At 48.5% G+C, this 23,056-nt stretch overlaps 1 pseudogene; it reads left to right on the top strand.

The window, feature by feature from the left end:
* Positions 1-12,791, top strand: part of LOC142814381 (uncharacterized) — a 37,390-nt pseudogene extending 24,599 nt beyond the window's left edge.
* Positions 12,792-23,056: the final 10,265 nt, after the last annotated feature.

Genomic DNA, 23,056 nt, shown 5'->3' with positions numbered 1-23,056 from the left:
GCGTCCGCGGCTAAAATCAAACACTTTTTATGAGCACGCCCTGGCCTGATCTGAATACGACGGCGTAACCAGACTATGGGCCCCACCCTAGAGCACTGTTGATGAATATAGCGTAAACCAGCCTCCATATGTATATTTACTTCTATATGCCATTCGGCGAACTTTAAAAATAAATGAGAAAAAAATTAGTGCACGCCAGCCAAGTGCCAGCTAAATCAGTCTGCAGTCATAGAAACGGTTATCTAGAGATCCTGTCAACTAGTTAGGTTCTTTGACGCGCCACGTCAGTAAACAACACGTACTACATAAAAATAAACAACGCGTGGATGATACGCACGAGCCCCACGGTGGTGGTCTAGTGGCTAAGGTACGCGGCTGCTGACACGCAGGTCGCGGGATCGAATCCCGGCTGCGGCGGCTGCATTTCCGATGGAGGCGGAAATGTTGTAGGCCCGTGTGCTCAGACTCGGGTGCACGTTAAAGAACCCCGGGTAGTCGAAATTTCCAGAGCCCTCCACTACGGCGTCTCCCATAATCATAAGGTGGTTTTGGGACGTTCGACCCCCCATACCAAATGATACGCATGAAAGCACCCTGCAAAAGTGAGCAATGCTCGTCGACCCGACCATGCACCGAACTAAACACAAAACCAGGTAGCATACTGCCTTCAAACGCCCCCACTTGTGGCTTTAGACCCCCCCCCCTCCAAAAAAGAAAGGAAAAACTCAGCGTCCAGTAAACCGTATGTTAAATTTTTAGTTTAGTTGGGCGTAAATAAAATTCAGAGAACTAAAAATTCGTTCAATTCTCTTTTCTTTTTTTTTTGCTTCCTTCTCACCCACTCGTGCTTCAATCGAACGGCGTGCGTTAATGTCTGTGCAATAGGTCTTTGACTACTTTTCATTCCAAGTTTTACGAATTGTATTATTTCACCTTGGCCCTCACGAAGACCGCTTCTCGGGCATCGAATCTAAGAGGATAGCAACAAGCAATAAAGAAGAAAAAGAAAGCTGTTGATAGCAATTGGTATAGTTCTAAATCATGTGCAAAATGTAGCTCCACTGCACTGCGAAACCTGAGGAAGTGCGTGGCACGGGCGCCCAGTGATTCCCGGTCTTACAGTTTGCATCACTCCGTTTACCAAACTATCGATTACGTCAGTGTTCGAGGTAAGCATGTGGAGTTTCCCTGGTATTAGAAATCTTGTTAGGGAGATCAGCAAACTCAGTGTTCAGCATGCCCGCCACTATTTCCCGCTTGCTACGACAGTTGAAATACGCGCCATGTGCAGCGAGTTCCATCTCATTGTTTCCCAGATGCAGTGACGAAGTTATTCAGGGGCACTGACGAAGGTGCCAGAGAACCACCGGTGAGTCCAGAGGGATGAGTTCTAGCGACGCGGCCACCCCGGCGCACCCCGCAGCCATGAAAACATGCGGAGCAGTGTTCCAAGCAACGTGCTGTTCTCCTCTCTGTTTTTATTCGTCTCTTCCACTCTTGCCACTTCCGGTGCACTGCGTGCACCTGCTCTATTTTCGACTCTCTGGTTGTCAGAATAAAGTAGACGTTATACTGAAAAGACGTGTCCGTCTCGTACAACCTGGCTCTACAAAGTGGTGACCCCATAGTCCTTCGCCGCCCTGCCGAAGTATTGTCGAGTCATGCAAAGCAACGAGACGAACCTAAAACGGGAGCTACTGGCACGACCGATCATGACGTCTCTGCGATCTCCCTTCGACTACCAGCTGACTGGGACCACGGTCCTTCAATCTGGTTCATTCAAGCTGAGTCACAATTCGCGTTTTCTGGTGTGCGCGCGGAACAACGCAAGTAACATCGCGTTGTTTCGGCGCTGTCACCAGCTACTGCCGAAGAAGTATGTGACCTGCTTTGCTGACCCCTGTTACGAAGCGCGCCTCCGACGACGTTACGAAGGGCGCCTCGAAATCTCACCACTGCAACCACTGTTTCGAAAGACGGCGACGCCAACACGGTCCCGAAGGCGCCACTGCTTCGAACTCCGCCGGGAAGGTCACCAGCCATTTGGTAGCGTAGGTTTCTCAGCTCACGACTGCTTCTGCGCAGAGCTGATAGACGAGCGGACGAGACGACGGTGAGTTAAACAAGGTTTATGTACAGCATATATACAGAGGCGTTACAAATACGGCACTGGGGCCGACAGCTTAGAGACCCGAAGAGCCGAGCTCTCCTTTCTAACACATAGGCCTGCTCTCAAATGGGTCTGCTGTCAAAGGGGTCTGCTCTCGACGTGCCGCAGGGCTTCTTTTATATGCACAGGGTCCAACCCAAATGTCCAACCAGAAGCGCCGCTGGTCGTGAGGTCAGAATTCTCCAATGGGGTTGCCGCTGGGCCGCGTCATTCTTTCTCACCGAATCCGGAGAGGCTGCGCTGCAGGTGGCTGCACCCAAGGACGAGTGACGTCGCCAGGCATTGCGTCAGACCCGCCAGACAGAAAGGCGCCGGTTGCTTGCTCGACGGGCTCGCTGGCTTAGGTGACTCACTGCACGTGCGCAGCAGAGAGGCGCCGTCGCGTGATGACGCCGATAAGTTGTTTATCGCATCAGGCGGGCTCGCGTGCTGGCCTTGACACAGATTTCCTTTTTCCGAGGCATGGACGTTCGCTGCGGACTCGCAGGCATAACAGCACCCCCGCCGCCAGACAATGCGCCGGAAAGACGAGCTGCTTCCACGTGGCTCGGATATTAGGCGCGCTCGTTCGCCAGGTCCCTCCAGGTTCGCCTCCAAGGCCATGGGGAGAATGCAGCTCCAGACTCTGTTCCGGGACCACATCCCATTCTTGAGGATGGATCCCAGCTCCACTGGCTTGTCGCCACAACTTGCCGGCCAGCTTCGCTCGTCTCTGACGATCCTTGGTTTCAGCACTTGTCGATGGTTCTGCAACTTGTCAAGAACGGATCGACAACAGACAACACACGACACAAGCAAGCGCCCTCGGTCACCCGACAGAGAGAGAGAGAGAGAGAGAGAGAGAGATAAAGATACAAGGAAAGGCAGGGAGGTTAACCAGACGCACATCCGGTTTGCTACCCTGCACTGGGGAAGGGATAAAGGGGAGAAAAGAGGTTGCACAAAGATGAGAAGGTACACACAATCACGAGCACACTTGGTGAGCACACACAGTTCACAGGCGGTCGCTCAGGTTTGTTGACTTAAGGTAAAGAAGCAGTGCTTTAGTTGCTTTCTGCGCAACTGAGGCAGATGCCCAAGGTCCTAGTATCTTCTGCACACAAAATGGTCCGGGGTCAAGTCGATTCAAAACCATCCGTAGCTGGCATCGCTGTGTGTCGTAGCAAGCGCAGCTGCAGAGGACGTGTTCGATGGTTTCTTCATCTCCGCAGTAGTCGCATGTAGGAGTGTCTGCCATACCAATGCGAAAGGAGTACACCTTTGTGAATGCAACACCCAACCAAAGGCGGCATAACAGTGTCGCATCGGAGCGGGAAAGTTGTGATGGTAGCTTTAGCTTTAGCGAAGGATCCAGTTCATAAAATTGACACCTTTGGAAGCTGGTAGACGACCAGAACGTGCGTGTGAGATCTCGAGCCAGCAGGTAAAGTTGTCTTGCTGCATCATTCCTTGATAGAGGAATCAGGACTACACGGGTTTCTTCATGGGCTGAGCGGGCTGCATCATCGGCTAGTTCATTTCCGGTAATACCGATATGTCCAGGCAGCCATTGATATATAATATCATGCCCTCGTGCTAGAGCTTCATGATGGCAATGTCTTATTTCTTGTACCAGTTGGTCATGGCTCCTCCTACGCATGGCAGACTGCAAACTCTGAAGCGCTGCCTTCGAATCACAGAATATGACCCATTTTTCTGGACGTTCTTGAACGAGATATTGCAAAGCAGCCCTTATAGCAGCAAGCTCTGATGCCGTAGATGTAGTCATATGCGACAACTTAAACTTGATTGTCATTTCTGCAGCCGGAATTACAGCGGCACTTGATGAGCTGCTGGATGAGACGGACCCATCAGTGTATATCTGCGTTCGGTCTAAGTACAACTCATGTAATAATAGCAGTGTTGCTTGCTTCAATGCTACTCTGGAGTGACTGCTTTTCTTTTTGATTCCCGGAATTTCTAGACGTACTTGCGGCTGGTCGAGGCACCACAAAGGGCATGCCGTTCTCGCAGCTGGCGTATATCCTGATGGAATGCTGTTTAGGTGCTTGGCTATGACGTCTGAAAACGTAGCACGTGGTCTTCCGGAAGGTAGAAGGGCCAAGTGGTGGTCGGGGACACGGCTAGCATGTCGAATGTGCGCTCTGAGGCAATCCACAGCTATATATGTCCTGACCGGATGGTCTTTGGCAAGCATGATTGTGGCATAAGTAGAAGCGCATCGGGGCAGTCCTAGGCAGATACGCAGTGCCTGACCCTGCAAACTCTCCAATGAATGAGTATTCGATTTGCAAGTGTTAGTCAGTACCGGCAAGCTGTAGCGCAATAGACCCAGAAATAGGGCCCTGTACAGCTGTAGCATGGAGGCCACAGAAGTTCCCCATGCTTTACCGCACAAGAATTTCATGATATGCACAATAGATAGCAGTCTCTTCTTCAAGTACGCACAATGTGGGCTCTACGAAAGACTTCTGTCGATTATTATGCCCAGGAAACGATGCGTCCGTGCATATTTGACACTCTGCCCATTGATGTAAACAGGGTATGGCGTCATTGGTTTGCGTGTAAACGCCATCAACGCGCACTTCACAGTTGATATATTTAGGCCTTGTTTCTGAAGGTAGGCTGTTGTGAGGGTTGCTGCCCGCTGTATTCGTGCACGCACCTGAGGGCGAGTAACTGCAGCACTCCAGAGGCAAATATCATCGGCGTATATGGATAGGCACACCGACTTTGGCAGAACCTTCACCAGACCAATGAGGGCCACATTGAACAATGTGGGGCTTAAAACACCTCCCTGAGGTACTCCGCAGTAGGTGTAATGTTGGGCAGTTGTACCCTCATATGTTTGTACAAAGAAACCTCTGCCAGTTATATAATCTTTTATCCATTGAAACATTCGTCCACCAATGCCCATTGCTGCGAGAGAAGTGAGGATGGCATCGTGAGCTACATTATCATATGCACCCTTCACGTCAAGAAAGAGTGCCACTGATATGCGCTTGCGACTTTTTTCTTGTTGAACAAATGTCGACAAATCAAGGACACAGTCAATGGAGGAGCGGCCCCGACGAAAGCCTGCCATGCAAGAAGGGTATTTGGTGTATCGTTCCAAGTACCACTCGAGACGAAATAGAACCATCCTTTCCATCACTTTTCCGAGGCAGCTTGCGAGGGCAATAGGGCGATACGCTGTCAAGTCCAATGGTGATTTTCCCGATTTCAAAAGTGGTATTAATCGACTAATTTTCCATTCTCGGGGAACACTGCCGCTGAGCCAGGAGTTGTTGAAGCATGTTAAAAGTTCTTTTCTAGCTTTCTGTCCAAGGTGTCCCAACGCACTATAAGTAATACCATCAGGACCTGGCGATGACATGCGCTTAGAAGCGACTAACGCACCTTCCAGTTCTTCCATGGTGAACGGAATGTCCATTTCTGGTAATCGCGTCTCAGGAACGATCACGGCGTCGATGCTCTCGTTCACAATATTCCCGGCAACTCTCGTGCAAAATTCTTCAGCCACCTCGAGTTCTGTTTTTCCCTGATGGAGTGCCAAAGCTTTAAAAGGGTGCCGTTGTTGTGGAGAGGAGCGAAGACCACGAACTGTTCTCCAGATATATGACAGCGGTTTATGAGGGTCTAGAGATTCGCAGAATGCTTTCCAGCGTTCGCTCTCCAGTTTGTAAATGCGTCGCTGAATCTTTTTCTGGAGCCGCCTTGCTTCCCTCAGATCGTAAATTGATCTTGTGCGTCTGTATCGTCGTTCTGCACGCCTTCGTATAGCTCGTAATTTTTCCAGTTCGATGTCAAACTGTGTAACTTTAGACGAAAATGGTAATTTACATTTGGACGCTTGCATAGCTTCCACTATGGTATTTTCCAGGCTGCAGGCGAGGCCTTCTTGGCAAACGTTCTCAACACGCGATGCAAACATCGACCAGTCAGTGCCAATTGCAACACCGGAAGAGAAATTTTTTACGATACCATCGATCGTCACGTAGGTGGGTATGTGATCACTCCCATGAGTCTCAATATCGCAAAACCACTTAACTTTGCGAGAGAAGCACCGTGACACCAATGTCAGGTCAAGGCAACTGCCATACGTGAGACCCCGCAGATATGTGGGGGTACCATCGTTCATGATGGAAAGGTCGTAATCGGAAGCGAATGTAACAATGTTCCGGCCCCTGGCATTCATCCTAGTGCTCCCCCAAAGCATGTGATGGGCGTTGAAGTCACCGGTTATGATCCAAGGCCCATCGGTTCTCATTAGGATGTCTTTTAATCTGTCGCAGTCAAATCGCGATGACGGAGATATATATCCACCAATAAGCGTGAACGAAACTGCATTCTTCTTCACACGAAGACACACGTACTGATTGTCGTCATTTGAACTTATTGGGTGCGAAAGATAAGTCAAGTCTGTGCGAATGTAAACAATTACTTTGCTTCGTTCTTCGCAAGCGGCTGAACAAAAAGCTTCATAACCGGACAATCTATAAGGCGTTGACACGTTTGGTTCACATATGACAAGTATAGGGAATTGATTGGCCCGAACAAATTGGCGCAAGTCCGAGATACGGGACTTCATGCCTCTGGCATTCCACTGAAAAATCGACGCACTTTTAACTTCAGTGCGGAAGTGGACATTTTGTTGAGCCATTGTGCTTATACGAAGTTAGCAAGAACTGGATTCAGTGCATCCAGTATTTGCAGTGCACTCTTAGCAGACGGAGATCGTATGCTGCTCAGTAGCGTGCGAATCGTGGCAATTGATGATTGCACGATTGCAGCCACTTGCCTGTCTTGGTTGGAAAGATCTCGAACCGGGACGATTACGGTCCCTTGCCTGTCTTGGTTGGAAAGATCTCGAACCGGGAGCGCGGACTGGCCGTCATGAAGCTCCTTCGGTTCGCTTGATGCTGCTTCCCTTTGAAGTGCAGGCCACTCTGTCGCAGTCAGGGTATGCTCACTGGCTTTGTCCTTTACAGCCTTTCCCGTGGCATGTGGTCTGGGAGGCAAAGGAGGTGGATCTGATGAAGGATCACGCAATCGTGTCGAGGAGGTAGCGGGCGTCCTCGAAGACCGACGTCGACGTGAACGACGCCTTCTGACTTTAGCTGCGGCTTCTCGATGAGATGAGTGATCGCGCACCATCTCCTTCAAGATGGCAATTTCCTTCTGAATCCGCGGGCAGTCCTTCGATGTGGCTTCATGGGATCCATTGCAATTAGAGCATTTCTTGACAGTTGCGACGCACTTATCCGCTTCATGGTGCTCGGCGCAGCGGTGGCATACCACCGAATTCTCGCAGACGCTGCTCACATGTCCAAGTTTCATGCATTTACGGCACTGGAGAGGCTTTGGAATGAAAGGCCGCACAGCATGTCTGAAGTACCCCACCTTCACATGAGAGGGGAGTGATGTGCTCTTAAACGCAATCTTCACACAGCGAGACTTGCCTAGCCGGGTGACATCAACAATTGGAGTATCAGTTGTTGACTCGACAAGAAGCTGTAAGTCCTTATTGGAAATAGCGACATCAATGTCGTAGATCACGCCGGTTACTACATCACATCCCAAGGGAACATGAGAGCGCACCTGGTTGCCGTCCAAGTCAGTTACACTGCGCAGAACGCCCAACGCACTTGCGTGCAAAACGTCCACAGCCAGTATATTCTTTCTGGCGTTCACTCTTATGTCTGTGATCTCATTTGGCACGAGCGTTTCCAGATACCTCGACACAGACTGTCTGTTAAGGCGTTTCATGCTGACGGTAGGAAGTGCAGGCAGAAACAGGATGGTATAAGCGTTCGATTTTGGCGCTTCACTTACAGTTTGAATAGTTGAGGATGAGGATGTCCTCATGTTCCTTCTCTTCGCCTTGCGGCTCAGCACAGGTTGGAAACCGTCATCTGAGAAGTCCTCACTGCTGAGATAGTAAGCATGAGTATCTTCACTGTCGCTGTCGCTCGCTTGCCCCATCCGCTTCCTGGAGGCGGTCGCCGCTGACGCCGCTGGTGCCGGCAGGCGCCCGGGGTGGTCTACTTCCATCCCCTCCAAGGGAGCAGCGGAAACTGATCAACAGACTTAAATTACAACTGAAATACGCCGGAGTTAGCAGAAGCAGCTCCTATTCAAAACACCGTCACCCGACAGAACACCAGACAAAGTATAGTACAACATATACCTAGCTACGCGTCTATCGGAATTTTGTTTCCTCTACATCAAGAGTCACATGCGGGACTCAAGACTCTTAAAATGAGAACTCAATTTTTTTTACACGTACAACAACGTAACGAAATAGAATAGAACATAAAGTTGGCTCCTTGAGCTCATTCTGGACGAGAGCGCTCAGCTAAGGCCTTGATGAGAACAAAATTTTGCCCCGAATCGCCAGCGAGAAACCGAAAGGTGGAGAAGGTACTAACTAAACGCACGGCTCAATGCGTCTGCATTAGCGTTTAGCTTTCCTTTTTTTGTAGCGAACGTCAAAGTTGTGCTGTTGGAGTATCATGCTCCACATCAGTAACCGGCCACTTTTAGGCGACGATACCTATGCGGTACTAAGGGCCGCTCGTACTTGCGATGTCGCACATCTGTGTAACTACAATAGGGGAGTCCCGATTTCTCATAAAAAGGAACATTCCTTCTCAGCTCCTTCTTCTGGACTTCACTTAACCTAGGCTCTAGGTTTAACTGCTCCAAGGTTACCTCCGATCCCCTTTCGATTACATCACTAGAACTCAAAATTTCTGCTCCCTCTTTCTCTGAAGCATTCAATAGCAGATTTACGACAACTTGACGTTGAACTTATGGTTTCATCAAGTTACTGTGGTAAATTTTGTTCGTCCACCTTCCTAATTTCACTTCATAATTGATATCAGAAAGCTTCATGGGTGCCTTCCACTTGTCCGCGAATTTCCCCGCTCTCTGACAAGTGTCGCATGGGCGTACAAAGTCTTCGATATCTTTCCAGCATTTTGGCCAATAAAACTCAAGGGAAACTCCAGCCTTGGTCTTTTTTATGCCGAGATGCCCTGCCCATGCGTTTTCATGCGCCAGTTCTAATAGTTGGCGACGATACTTTTCTGGCACCAAGAGCTGCTCATACTTGCGACCTTGCGCATTTGTGTATTTCCGATACATAAGCCCTGCTTTTTCAAAAAAAAAGAAACATTCTTTTTCTTTTTTCCCAAGTTTACGCTTTCCATTAGCGCTTTTATCGAGAGGTCCTCACGCTGCTCTCGAATGAGCGTTTCTCGATCAACCCTCGACAGCTCACTCCAACTTTCCTCTACAGGCGAGAGCGTTGCAGCCCTCTCGCTCTGATTCAATGGCGCCATGTCGTCTCCCCCTGCTACGGAAACCACGCCGGTCGCTTCGGCGACGGGCCGCTCGAGTGACTGCTCACATGACTCACGTGGAAAATTCCTCTCTGAGGTTCCGTCGACCCGCCGACAAGGTCACTCGAGAGTTCACCGCATTGAGCAAGATCAAGCTTCTGCGAAAGCTTCCGCACTTGCGATCGCGTGAGGGCCATGTACGCTAAGTTGGGGAAGAACGATTTACCCTGCTCTTTGAGAAGCTGCTCTGAGTTGTTAGAGAAAAGATAAGGAAAACTATCGGGAAGCGCGGCAGACACAGCCGCTTCGGTGCGAAGCTTACCGAACGGGCCTTCAATGACAACCGTAGCGATTGGTAAGCAAGCACTCTGCTCCTCGGCGACTTGCCTGATCGACGCGCATTCTCCTGTAAAGTCATTCGGAGACACCAATAAAGGATGGACAACGTCCATGGTTGCCGCTGAGTCTCGAAGTGCTCGACACGTTTTCCCATTCACACTAATTTTTTGGAGATACGGCTCTAACAACCGCATGTTCTTTTCCGATTCTCGAATTGTTGCAAAAGCAAACTTTTGCTTACAGTTTATCGCGATGTGCCCTTCCTTTTTGCAGTTGTAGCATATTAGCGGCTTCCGTTTGTTTTCCGATTCTCGGATAGTCGCAAACTTTTGCTTACAGTTTATCGCGATGTGCCCTTCCTTTTTGCAGTTGTAGCAGATTAGTGGCTTCCGTGATTCAAAAGCCCGTGTGGTATCAGTGCGTTGTTTAGGAACCTAACTCAATTTCTCCGCTTCCGTTTGCCCTTCCCCTACAGTGTCCTTTGTAAGAGACGGGTCCTTCTTGAAATTACGGTGCGGAGCGGGTTTCCGTTGATCAGGTTTCTTTGAAAAGCCCTCTTTCCTTTCATCCTTTTCAACGCGCACTGCCCTGCTATGCAACTTTCGGCGAGTATAATACTCCTCAGCTAATCTGCTGCCTTGTTTAGCTGTACTTCACCAAGTTTGTCCTGCAGCCAAAGTTTGACATCCTCCTTGATGCAGTGGTTGAATTGCTCCAATGCAACGCATTCCACCACTTTATCGCGGTCGTCATAAACACCTTTGCCCTTGAGCCATTAAATTAAAACGGCTTTAAGACGAAACGCGAAGTCAACGTGTGACTCATTCCCCTTTTTAGCATACCGGAACCTTTGCCTGAAAGCCTCGGGTGACAACTTATAACGTCTCAAGAGCACTTCCTTAACCTCGTCATAGCTCTCAAACGCTTCCCTCGACAAGCAAGTTATCGCGTCGGACATTTCGCCGGGAAGAAGAGCTAACATGTTCTGCGCCCAAAGAGACCGCTTCAAAGCGTTTCGCTCACAGACGTGTTCAAACTTGACGAGATACTTCGCCATGTCCTCGCCTACTACGAACGGTGGCAGTTGATCCCGAATTCTATAACCACTGACCTGAACTGTTGGAGCAGCTACGCTAGGCGCCTGCGAACACTGTAGTATTGCCAATTCTATTCGTTTCAACTCGGGGCGCTCCTGTCTCTCGGCCTCCTCGCGGCGTTCTCGCTTTTCAGCTTCTTCATGAACTTCTCGCCTTTCAGCTTCTTCACGTTCGCGAGCTTCTCGCCTTTCAGCCTCCTCGCGGCGTGCTTTGATATCCACCCAGGCCTCATCGACTTCCTCAGCCGAAACTCCTTTATCTCTCATGATCTCAAGGATCGCTTGCTTTCGTTTCGCACGGCCCAAAGTAATGCCGAACATCACAAATTTCGATGAGTTCCTTCACTTTAAGGTTCTCCATCGTTCACACTAGCCTCTTGCTGTTTGCCCCTGTTAACAATTTACTTGCCGTACCCACTATAAGTCAACTAGCAAGGCGCGCAAGCAATTTTTCACCCTCCCGTGTTTACCCCCTCCGCATTAACTTTGGTTTCAAAGCACTTCAACTTTGCTTGAAACGATCAAAGCTCACTTCAATGCTTCACACAGCCCTTCTCTAAACTACTACAACCTGAGCTAGAGTAGTCTGGTGAACTGAGGGGAAAACATCAGGCACTCACCGCATCGATGTCGCTGACGCCGGCCGATCCCGCAGCTGCCAACCACTGTTACGAAGCGTGCCTCCGACGACGTTACGAAGGGCGCCTCGAAATCTCACCGCTGCAACCACTGTTTCGAAATACGGCGACGCCAACACGGTCCCGAAGGCGCCACTGCTTCGAACTCCGCCGGGAAGGTCACCAGCCGTTTGGTAGCGTAGGTTTCTCAGCTCGCGACTGCTTCTGCGCAGAGCTGATAGATGAGCGGACGAGACGACGGTGAGTTAAACAAGGTTTATGTACAGCATATATACAGAGGCGTTACAAATACGGCACTGGGGCCGACAGCTTAGAGACCCGAAGAGCCGAGCTCTCCTCTCTAACACATAGGTCTGCTCTCAAATGGGTCTGCTGTCAAAGGGGTCTGCTCTCGACGTGCCGCAGGGCTTCTTTTATATGCACCGGGTCCAACCCAAATGTCCAACCAGAAGCGCCGCTGGTCGTGAGGTCAGAATTCTCCAATGGGGTTGCCGCTGGGCCGCGTCATTCTTTCTCACCGAATCCGGAGAGGCTGCGCTGCAGGTGGCTGCACCCAAGGATGAGTGAGTTCGCCAGACATTGCGCCAGACCCGCCAGACAGGAAAACGCCGGTTGCTTGCTCGACGGGCTCGCTGGCTTAGGTGACTCACTGCACATGCGCAGCAGAAAGGCGCCGTCGCGTGATGACGCAGTTAAGTTGTTTATCGCGTCAGGCGGGCTCGCGTGCTGGCTTTGACACAGATTTCCTTTTTCCGAGGCATGGACGTTCGCTGTGGACTCGCAGGCATAACACCCCCCTCCACCACACCGTGCAGCACTCTCAAGGCTGCTTTGCTGGAGCGAACGACGGCATTACAGCGTTCCCGCATACTGCAGTTGCTCTCCGCGGAGGAATTAGGCGACCGCCGGCCAGCCAGCTTCTTCGTCATATGCGTCAACTCATGAGCGGCCGCACCACCACTACTGACGAGAACTTGTTGCGAGAACTGTTTCTGCAGCGCCTTCCTGGCAATGTGTAAATGGTACTAGCCACTGCGTCCGCCTAGGACCTCAACGGTTTGGGCAGCCTGGCGGACAAGGTCTTGGAGGTGGCCCCGCCGTCTGTGTGCAACATCACGCCGTCGTTCAACAACGTGAGTGGTGCTCCACAAACACCATCTGAATCTTCTTCTCCCATCGAGGCGCTTTGCGAGAGCAATTAGTTTGTGCCGCGGAGCGTCATTACGCCACTCCCCATCACCGAAACCGCAGGCGAAGCTCCCCGCGTTATGGATGTGCACAACGCTCTCGGTCCCCCACATCACCTGGGATATGGCATTGTCATCACTGCTTTGGACAAGACGCGCGTCACTGCCTCCAACCTTGCTCGTGGCAGGGAAACTGGCAGACCGACCATTAACGGCGATGACTGGTCAAGGCCAACCCAAAAGTCGCCTGTTTCACGTCAAGGACAAAATCACAGGCTAGCAGTACCTGGTGGACACTGGTGCAGAGGTCAGCATTAATCCGGCTCAAAAATCCGACCGAACAATACCTCCGATCTCCTACCTGCAAGCTGTCAACAGTAGCAAGATCCCCGAATACAAATCGCGGTCGCTCACTCTGAACCTAGGCTTGCGCCGCGTGTTTCGTTGGGTCTTCCTCGTCGCTGACGTACGCCGAGCCCTCATTGGTACCGACTTCTTAAACCACCATGAAACGGCAACGACTGCAAGACACTACTACACTTCTCCCTGTCCATGGTGTTGTTTCAAATGACTCGAACATAATCGCCCCAAATACAACAGTGGCCGATGACCATTTCGCAGGACTTCTTCGAAAATTCCGAAACATCACGCAACCACCGGAGTGGACAAAACCTGTAAAACATGATGTCAGCTACCATGTAATCACCACTGGTCCACCTGTTATCGCTCGCCCACGGCGACTTGCTTAAGATAAGCTAAAAGTAGCCAGGGCTGAGTTTGAGCACATGTTGGAACTCGGAATAATCACAGCTTTCACTATAAAACAATCGATCGAGCAGACAAAGTGTCGAGAAGCAGCGACAGTGAAGAAGATTTACAGCATATTTGAAATAGGAGGTAATATAGAACTAAGCTCCATCAAATCAACAAAGAAAAAAATTTGCAGCAGTGTTTTGCCACCGACCAGCTCACTGCTGAAAAAAAAGGATGTATGTGAATAGGTAGAAAACGAGTATTGAATTGAACAAATGAGCCTTGTGATTGTGAGAGTGCTGTGAAACACATTGTGAGATTTGAACACATTGCGAGATTTCCATTTCTGTTGAGGGAAAAAAGTCTTAATTTTTATTTAAGCGACGGCAATGCCTGCGTTTTGATGCGTTGATATAAATTTGAACTCATGCATGCACAATTTTCATGCATGCTCTGCCATACGACGACAGCAAGACAAGGACAACACAAGTACATTTCTGAAGCCCACGACATCTGCCAAGTGCGTGTGCTGCTCGTTTCTCCCACTGGCCTCCATTAAAGAGGCTGGACGACGCATCCCCGCTCTCCCATGTGGGTGCTTGTGAAGCCACCGGAAGGTCCCTTCGGTGTCCCGGAAGCTAGCGTCTTCTGGTCGTTTTAGACGCGTAATTCAAATATTATCTGGTGGCAGTTGTTGTGATCGTAACTTTTGCATTTTATTTTTATAATATAACGTTCTCGCGTTTATCCAACGCCACACACACACACAAAAAATGGCAGCATACTCACGGAGTGAATGATGGGGAGTGGGGCGAGGAATTCGTCCGTCCATTCGTTCTTGCTTCCGTCCGTCCATGCGTCCGTCAGTGTGACCATCCATGCGTCCATCAGCCCGTCCGTGCGTGCGTCTGTTCGTGCGTCCGTCCCTGCGTTCGTCCATGCAGCCGCTCCTGCGTCCGTTCATGCGTCCATCCATGCATCTGTCTATGTGTCCGTTCGTCCATCTATTCAACACTCCAAGTACCACCATCTCGCATCTTTTCATCATATATTCCCCATATAGAAGCACCGCCATCCAGCGGACATTCCAAGGACTAAATGAGAGGTGGCACACGCACACTTTCTTACGGCTTGCGCTTCGGGTCCACTTCCCACCTTTAACCATCTCGAGTTCATGGTATATACTAGTTCACTGTATTCATGGCACTGCGGCCGAACGCTCGCTAAACCTTTCGAAAACCAAAGAGGTTACGCCCAGCGAGTATGACGTAGCAAACGTTTTTCAGTCAGATAGTGCTCAATGTACATGCCAATGGCTGCTAATGGGAAATGAGAGGCGGAGAATTCGACTTTTACTTTCTTACGGCTTGCGCTTCGTATCTACTTCCCATTTTTAACCACCTCGAGTTCATTCATGGTATATACAAGTTCATTGTATTCATGGCACTGCGGCTCAACGCTCGCTAAACCTTTCTAAAGCTAAGGAGGTTACACCCAGCGAGTATAACGTAGCAACCCTTTCTTGTCAGATAGTGCTCAATGTACATGCCAATGGCTGCTAATGGTGATCGAAGCTTGCGCGTTAACTAAAAGCCGAATGCTCCTGTATCTCATTCCCCATTAGCAGCCATTGGCATGTACATTGAGCCCTATTTTTTATTGTTCAACAACGCACAGAAGAAGTCTCTCACCGGCACCACCTTGGAGGTCAAAATGTTATACCTGTTACATACTACGGGGGACTGCAATGCCCGCATGCTGCACGATCACTGCAATGCCTGCATGCTTTCTGGAGACGGCGTTCAGTTGTCCCTCTTAAGGTTACTGACCCACCTCTCGTGTATTTGAGGCCACGAGCGTGGGAAACTGCATATCAAAAAACCAAACAAGTTCAGCGTGCCTTGGTAAAAAAAAAAGGGCGGTCAACCACCACAATATCTTCGCAGAATGCGTAAAATGAATACAGTTTTGAGACACTTATGCGTAAAATGTCTTCACGATGACATTTCTAGCCGATTCGTAAAGTTCACTGCTCCATACAGGCCAGCATTTCCTTAAAAACAGGAGCAAATCCCTCGCACCCACAGCAGACGATGGTTCATGGCGGTGGCTTCCGGGACACCAACGGCGTCTTCCGGTGGCTTCAACCACGCGCGCTCGATGCGCCATCCAGCTTCCCCTAGTAGAGATCAGTGGTTTCTCCGTGAAGCCTGATGCGCAATTCCAAAGCATTATGACTAAACTCGCGCAAGGTCAGCAGCTTAAATAAAAATTTTCACATACCTATGCACTGATGTAGGCCCTGTTGCACTGAACATCATAAGCGTAAACCACAAACATCTCATTAGTTCCATCTCAACGGCGAAAAGGTAAGCTAGAGAGGGTACCGGCAACTTTCATTAACTGTTTTAGAGGTATGGCAGGCACCTTCTTTTCGGTTTTCTCTTTTCTTCACACTTTCTTGTATTTTTCAGTTTTTCTGTTCATTTTTCTCTATTTCTAATTTTCTTTCTTGAAGAAGAATTCTCCTTGGCGCGAGCTCTTGCTACGCTATATGCTGTGTGTGGTTTTCACTGCGCTACGCCATGCGGTGATGGCCTGCCTCCCTAAAGTGGTTTAAAAATGCCAGGCCTGCGGGGAAAACGTAATATTCGTGGTAAAATAAAAAAAAAACTGGCGTTTCTAGGTCCCATTGTACGTAAGTTCTCTCGAAGATACAATCGCAAGGTACCCACTACGCCACCAATCTTGGTCACCCACCACGCCACTAATCGTCAATCTGCGGACAAACCACGCATTTGCAAGGCATCAGGTGCACTTAGTTTACGCGATGGCTGATGATGAACAATAGCCGAACCCTTTGTAGTAGATTGCAACCATTCGGTGACCCACTCGTTACACAATTCGTACTGTGCGACACCTAAACACTCCAAGAAGACACGCGCATCATGGGCATAATGAAGTCGCGAATCATGATCGATATGCGCCACACTAGGCAGCACAACAAGCCGCGGGCGCACTGAAAATTCCAAGATACCTTCTTTCCGGCCTTAGGACGTGTGTGACGTCAGGAAGTTGAATCTGTGGTGCCGAGCGTAGGTCATGCTGCGACTGGTCGACCTACGTTCAGGTCGACCTACGCCTTCCGGTAAGCCTGCAAGCAGCTGCCCGCACTTCTTGTTCGTCGTGTTGCGGTGGTGGCGGCTAATCATCTAGCACGGCGGTGCTGACGGCTTGTCGCCGTATGGATCCATCATGTTGGCGATCGTTTAAAGGCGTGCGTGCAACACACTGCAGGGTCCATACCAGCGCGATTCGTAAGAGCACGAGCTGGTACGGCAACAGCGGAGCACGGAGTTGATGGAGTCGCGGCAACCGGACGCAGACGGTGCTTCGAACAGCGAGTTAGCGATGACGTATGCCATGCGAGCACCATGCGAGGCTGGCAGGGGCTCTCTGCGAGGGGAATAAAGTGGCTTTGGGAGAGGATACCAGCGGACGGTAGCGTTTTGATCATCATGACAACGCCCACTGCAGGGCAAAGGCCTTTCCCGTGTTTCGCCAGTCAACTTGGTCCTGCACGTGCTTGCTGCTGACACTATATACCCGACCTTCCCAATCTGATCTGCCCACCTAACTTTCTCCCCTCACCCGCTTGTCCTCTGGGAATCTAGTCAGTTACCCTTAATGACCAGTGGTTGTATTGCCTGTGCCTGGCCCATGCCCATTTCTTCTTCTTGGTTTCAACTATATGATATCCTTAACTCCGGTTTGTTCCCTGACCCACTCTGCTCCGTTCTTTCCTCTTTAGGTTACACCTATATTTTCCTTTTTATTGCTCGCTGCGTCGTTGAAAATTCAAGATGAACCCTCTTTGTAAGCCTCCAGGTTTCTGCTCCGTAGGCAAGTACCGGTAAGATGCTGCTGTCATATATCTTCCGCTCGAGGGATAGTGGCAATCTACCAGTTAAGACTTGAGAATGCTTTCAGAATGTGCTCCACGCCATTCTTATTATAGTTACTTCAATCTCGTGCTTCTACCGCGGAGCCAATTATCAAACGCATCTAACTCCGCTATTACGGCACCATTACGAAAAATTCTCACGGTTACGCTAGGCATTCGTAAGTTGACTCGTGCACGATTTCTCCACCGCAATCACATTGCAACCTCTAGTTGTTTAGGGACCCTTTATCTTCATTCCTTGCCGGACATAACGCTTGTATAGGTTCTTAATGTGAATGGGTTTCGAGCACCGGCATGACTCTGTGGTAGAATACTAGGCTGCCACGGAAAGGGTCGAAGTTCGAGTCCTGTTCTATCCTGGACATTTTAACATGAAAGTGTTTATGCCGGGTCCACCACATCTCTACTAACGTATTTCCGTCACGGACATGACGTAACATAAACACTAACAGACGCAAAAGAACAAAAAAACTGGAAAAAGATTAAGCCACCGGGAACTGGGCCTGCGACATCACTCCTGAAAGCGCGGCGCGAAACGACTCGGACACAAAACACGTCGTTCAGCATCCTAACGGCGAGCTATTTATATACACAGTTTGCCATTAGCGGTACTCCGAGCTCGTTGGCCTCAGCGTATTATCGTCACGGGCGATATAGAGTCATGAGCTCGAAGGGCACGCTTTAAAGATCGTCGTCCTCGCAATCCCGTGAGCGCGCTGATCTCGCGATGGGAGCAGTTGTAACGTCACCAGGGAGCACGAAGTCAACATCGCTCCCTGCAGCGGTTACTTTTACGAACAATAAACGCTCAGCTGCTTCTGTGAAGGCACGTTTCACCTTCGTGTAACACCAACGTTACGGACACCGGCAGCGGACAACTCCGGTACCAGCTTTCCCTGCAAATGTATGTCATGCGAGCTTCTATCGTGAGGCGGCATTACAGTTGTTCCCTGTAGTGGCCATCAATCACGCCTGTGGTGGCTGCTGTGCTCCTTGCGAGCTCTTTCCGCGGACATTTTGAAGCACCTGCTTTATGCACTTGCATAGTGCTACGAAGGCAGACATTTCAGCAGTCCCATTTTACAGCAAAAGCTGTTATCACAAAAAGGGTCGTGTGCACATGTGCCGTGGTTGTCGACTGCCGGTGTCTCACTATCGCACAAAATGAAGAAAAAAAGGTAAATAAAAAACTCCAAGGTAACAATCGGACTCGCACCACGGGACCCTGCGTTCCAGCCTAGTATCTACCTTCGAGCTGCACCGATGCTTGGAACTAACTCCGTTGCAAACTGGTCACAGGCAGGCTTTATGTCAGGGAAGGAATCACATTAATATGTGTAAATAAGGCGCTTTGGAACAGCTAACAGCTACACGTCACACAATGCGAATTGGGTAACGAGTGGGTTGCCGAATGGTGCAACCCATTACAATAACGATATAGTTTGTCGTCGGCCACAGCATAAAAAATTGCACAAAATTCCTAACAAGTGTGTAGCGGGTACCACGCTTCTCCAAAGAATGGCACAGTGAATGCATCTTCACAACACAAAAATGATTTATGACGTAGCAGGTACTCTGCAAGTGTGCGTGTAGCAGTTACCAAGACAGTGTTTAAAAAAGACCCTGAAAGGCCGCTCTTCAAGCTTTTGCTGTGACTGTGCTGAGCGTTTAACACAGGCCTGGCAATTTTATGGAGGCCACCCATATTTACAACGTTCTTCCGGAGACGGTGGCAAACCTTAAGAGTTATTGTTGAAAACAGCTGTCCACTCAAACGAATTCGTGTGTAGACAACGCTATGTTAAAAAAAAAAAATCCTAATTAGTTCCACTGAAACCAAAAGTGCAGCTAACCAGATAATCAACCGTCGCACGCTCTAGTAAATTATGCTTCCAGCTGTGATAGATCAAGTAGGTTGTTACAAAACTATTTTTACGCAAAAGTTTTGGTCTGTTTGTACATTTGTCTGCCCTTAACGATACCCCAAACGGCCGACCCCATCCGCAGCACCCACCAATATTGGTCAAGATTTAGCGTTTATACTTGTGCGATTGTCCATTTAAAAGCAATCATTGCGCATATCTGAGACACCATAACAACACGTCAATATTTTGGGTGTCTTTTCACTAGAAAAGGCATATATAGGTAATTCTAAGGACCGTAGCGCTTATAACGCTGCGCTGACGATGCAACGTTTGCACGAAAAGGTGTGTGTTTCAAACGCTTTGCTAAGGACGCGATGGTGGTGGCACCTACCCGTTGGCTTGCGTTCCTCACCTTATCGCCTCCGAGACGGGCGCGCACACCGCGCGCTTCCGTTTCCCAAGATAACTGCCCGATAGCGCTCACGTGTGACGTGACTTGATGAGCTCGTTCGCCTCTGCTGCACGCTTGAAGCACTACAACGCAGCGCCTCCAGAATAGCATCCACCGATTTTTATTGCGCAGAACATTAAATAAACGTTTTGTTCACTCTCTCTAGCCGCAAGACTATCGTCTTTCGACGACATTTGCAGTGTAACATTCAGACACGGGGCCAATTTTTTGTCAGTACTACTTTAAGGAGGCCTAAATAAAATTCTGTACTGATGAGGATGCTGTCACATTTGAGTTGTGAATGCCACCATCAGCGCGCCGCGGTATGGGCGATGCTAGACAAAATGGGTGTGCCGAATCTCTTGCACAAGAGGGAGGAGGAGACAAAACGGGTGGCTTGAGCTTGCGAAGCATCGATAAAGATCGCAGCATGGTTTTGAAGCCAATAATCAACCACATCCATGACCAACACTGCACCGTGTAGGCAACACACAGTGAACATTCATGACAAGAGACGTGTTTAGATGACTTGAAGAAACTTTATCGTTGGGTCTACTGTGATAAAGTGGATCTTACATCATGAGTACAGCCAAGCATTCCCGATATCTTCAGAATGAGGCAGACCGGCAATCCATTCAGTGTGCTACATGTGGTAACAGTGCCACACTTCACCGCTTTGCGAGTTAGCAAGTCTTCAAGTTTACTGCTACAATGAAATGTTTCCTCAAGTTATAAAATTGCCTGTCAAACATTTAAACCCATGCAACCAATAGTAATAACACAGGCAAGCACACTACAATGAAATTTTACACAGATTTAGTAGTACATATGTACACAATTGTATTCCAGCAAAGCATTGGGGAAAAAAAAATGTTGAGCCCATCTTTATGTACATAAATGTGCAAGGTCAAGCCCCCTTCGTCATGACCAGCCAGAAACCAAGCACACAAGAACAACAGGTACACTCCAATCTGTGCCCGATGCAAACACTACAAAGCCCATAGTGTGCTGCTTTTTCTTTTACACACAATGCATCATGCAGATGACAAGGGGAGCATAACTTATAAACAAGTCTCGACAAAGGAGATACCCTTAACAAGAAGCAGCAAAGAAGCAACTCTAAATACATAAAAAATTTCATCAAAAAAAGTTTTTCCCCAGCTGTTCATGATGGAAGGAAAATGCAGAGAGAAAAAATCGTGCCTATGCTACTTTAGGTATTTGATTTTTTTTGTTGTTGTTATAGAGAGGCTATAAATGTGAAGATAAGGAGTACAAGCATGAGAGAAAAACATCATTGTACTGCGGCCTTGCTTTCTAAACTTTTATTGGCACTCGCTACGATAATGGGACCAGTAATTTCAGCAGCACTGATATCGGTAATGGACAGTGCCTTCAACATCCGCTCTCCCTTAAGTGGCCGATCCAAAGTCTTCTAAAACGGCATGCTTGGTGGTTTGACAATGTCTCTTGGAACAGGAGAGCAGATGACGTGAGAATAGGATACTACCTTCGAAATTTCAAACCTACAACTCTTTCACCATAAATTTAACGCTCTGGCACGGTGCAAAAAAAAAAAGAAAAGTGAATGGTGAGCATGTTTACCAGGGTCAATATGTGTTATATGTTAGCGAATGTGACTGGCCCATTACTGTAACCAGTTACAATTTATTTTGGGGCAAACTCAGCCTTCAAAGGAGGTCTTTTATATGGTTCACCTTAGAACATGCATCTAATATAGAAGAAGCCCATATATTCACAAGGCTGCATATGTTTACGAGGACAATGTCCAGTGTGGCAGAAATGAAAAGAAGAAATAAAATGTGAGAAAAATCAAACAGTGATTATGATGGCAACAAAGCACACTGCCAAACGCCTTGCTTCGCAGTTAAAAATGAACATGCTTCATGAACCGATGTTTGATTCACGAGCAAGGCAAGAATTCTGAAACAATACTAATGTCGGGCAACACCAGTGTTGACACGTCTTACGGGAAGACCCATTGCCAATCCACATAATACCATTTGATGGACTGGCAAATACTTCTTTAAGCACCTTATCAAAGCTAAGAACAAATGCTTGCATGCAGATAAGGGCAGCCGCAGCTGTGCACTTACTCAAGCACATCTTCATGCACCAGTTTTAGAGGTTAGCACGGCATTGACAATCTAGGCAATAAAATTATTTACATAAACACGCGCGACTTCCGAGGTAAGGATAAGCGCACTGTGGCATTTTTTCGTCGCAGTAGCTTTTTCTCGATTTGCTTCAGATGTGGCAATAAATGTTAACTTGGTGAACCTCCTTAACAATCGTTTGGACAAAAATATACATTAAAATTTTGTCCTAGATTGGAAACCGCTTTGTGCACATGCAATACAACACAATAAAAAGACAATGCTTTCCCAGTTAAGGAGTGAAACCAGGACAACTCCCCCCCCCCCTCCAGACACTGTACTACAGCAAGCATAAGAAGCGGTAAAGTTAAGAGACAGTACATTGAAACGACAAGGAAGGTGCATTCTGCACTTCCTGAATAGGGAACGTAGAAAAAGCTTGGAAAAACCCAACTAGACAGAGTAATGACCAGTTGTTACAAAAGTGTATCAATATAATAAAAGACTCAGAGCAGTTAAACCTCTCATGCTCAGTATACTTAGCACTTAGCAATGTTATGCATTTCAGCATCCTGAGGAACAGCACAAAATAGCGGTAAATCTCTTAAATCCATGGAATATGCACTAAATGCCATAGATTGCACCATGAGAAAGACCCTTTTAAAAGCAGACTATGTATTTCAAACTTTTCTTCATATCACTAAAAAAAACTGTTTACGGTAAAGGAGAAAAGCAGTGCTGACCTCTTCAGCAACTACGTAATCATCTAATCGCTTCAGCGGACTACGCTTACTTTGGATTATCGATTAAAAGTGCCATTGGCAGTGACAATCCCTATGAAAGAACTTGCTCTTTTTTTCTTTCCTTTCTTTACCCATCGTCTAGATCGCTTGCACAACATAGGAGCGCTTATGATCAGTTGAAACTGAAGAGAGGTGTTCAAAGAGAACTCACACAAAAGTTCACAGCAGAGATAGCATGAACAATATTCAGTGCAAAATCTTCACAGTGAATAAAGCCTGCAAGGTAATTTAAATGAATATTGAAGCTTGCGTGTAATCTAGCGCTGTACATCGCACCGTGCAACACTTACATTGCATGAGGGTACCTGAAAGGGAGCAGCGACCACT

The sequence above is a fragment of the Rhipicephalus microplus genome, chromosome 4 (assembly GCF_043290135.1).
Source record: "Rhipicephalus microplus isolate Deutch F79 chromosome 4, USDA_Rmic, whole genome shotgun sequence".
NCBI lineage: Eukaryota > Metazoa > Arthropoda > Arachnida > Ixodida > Ixodidae > Rhipicephalus > Rhipicephalus microplus.
This window is presented reverse-complemented; position numbering and strand designations above follow the sequence as displayed.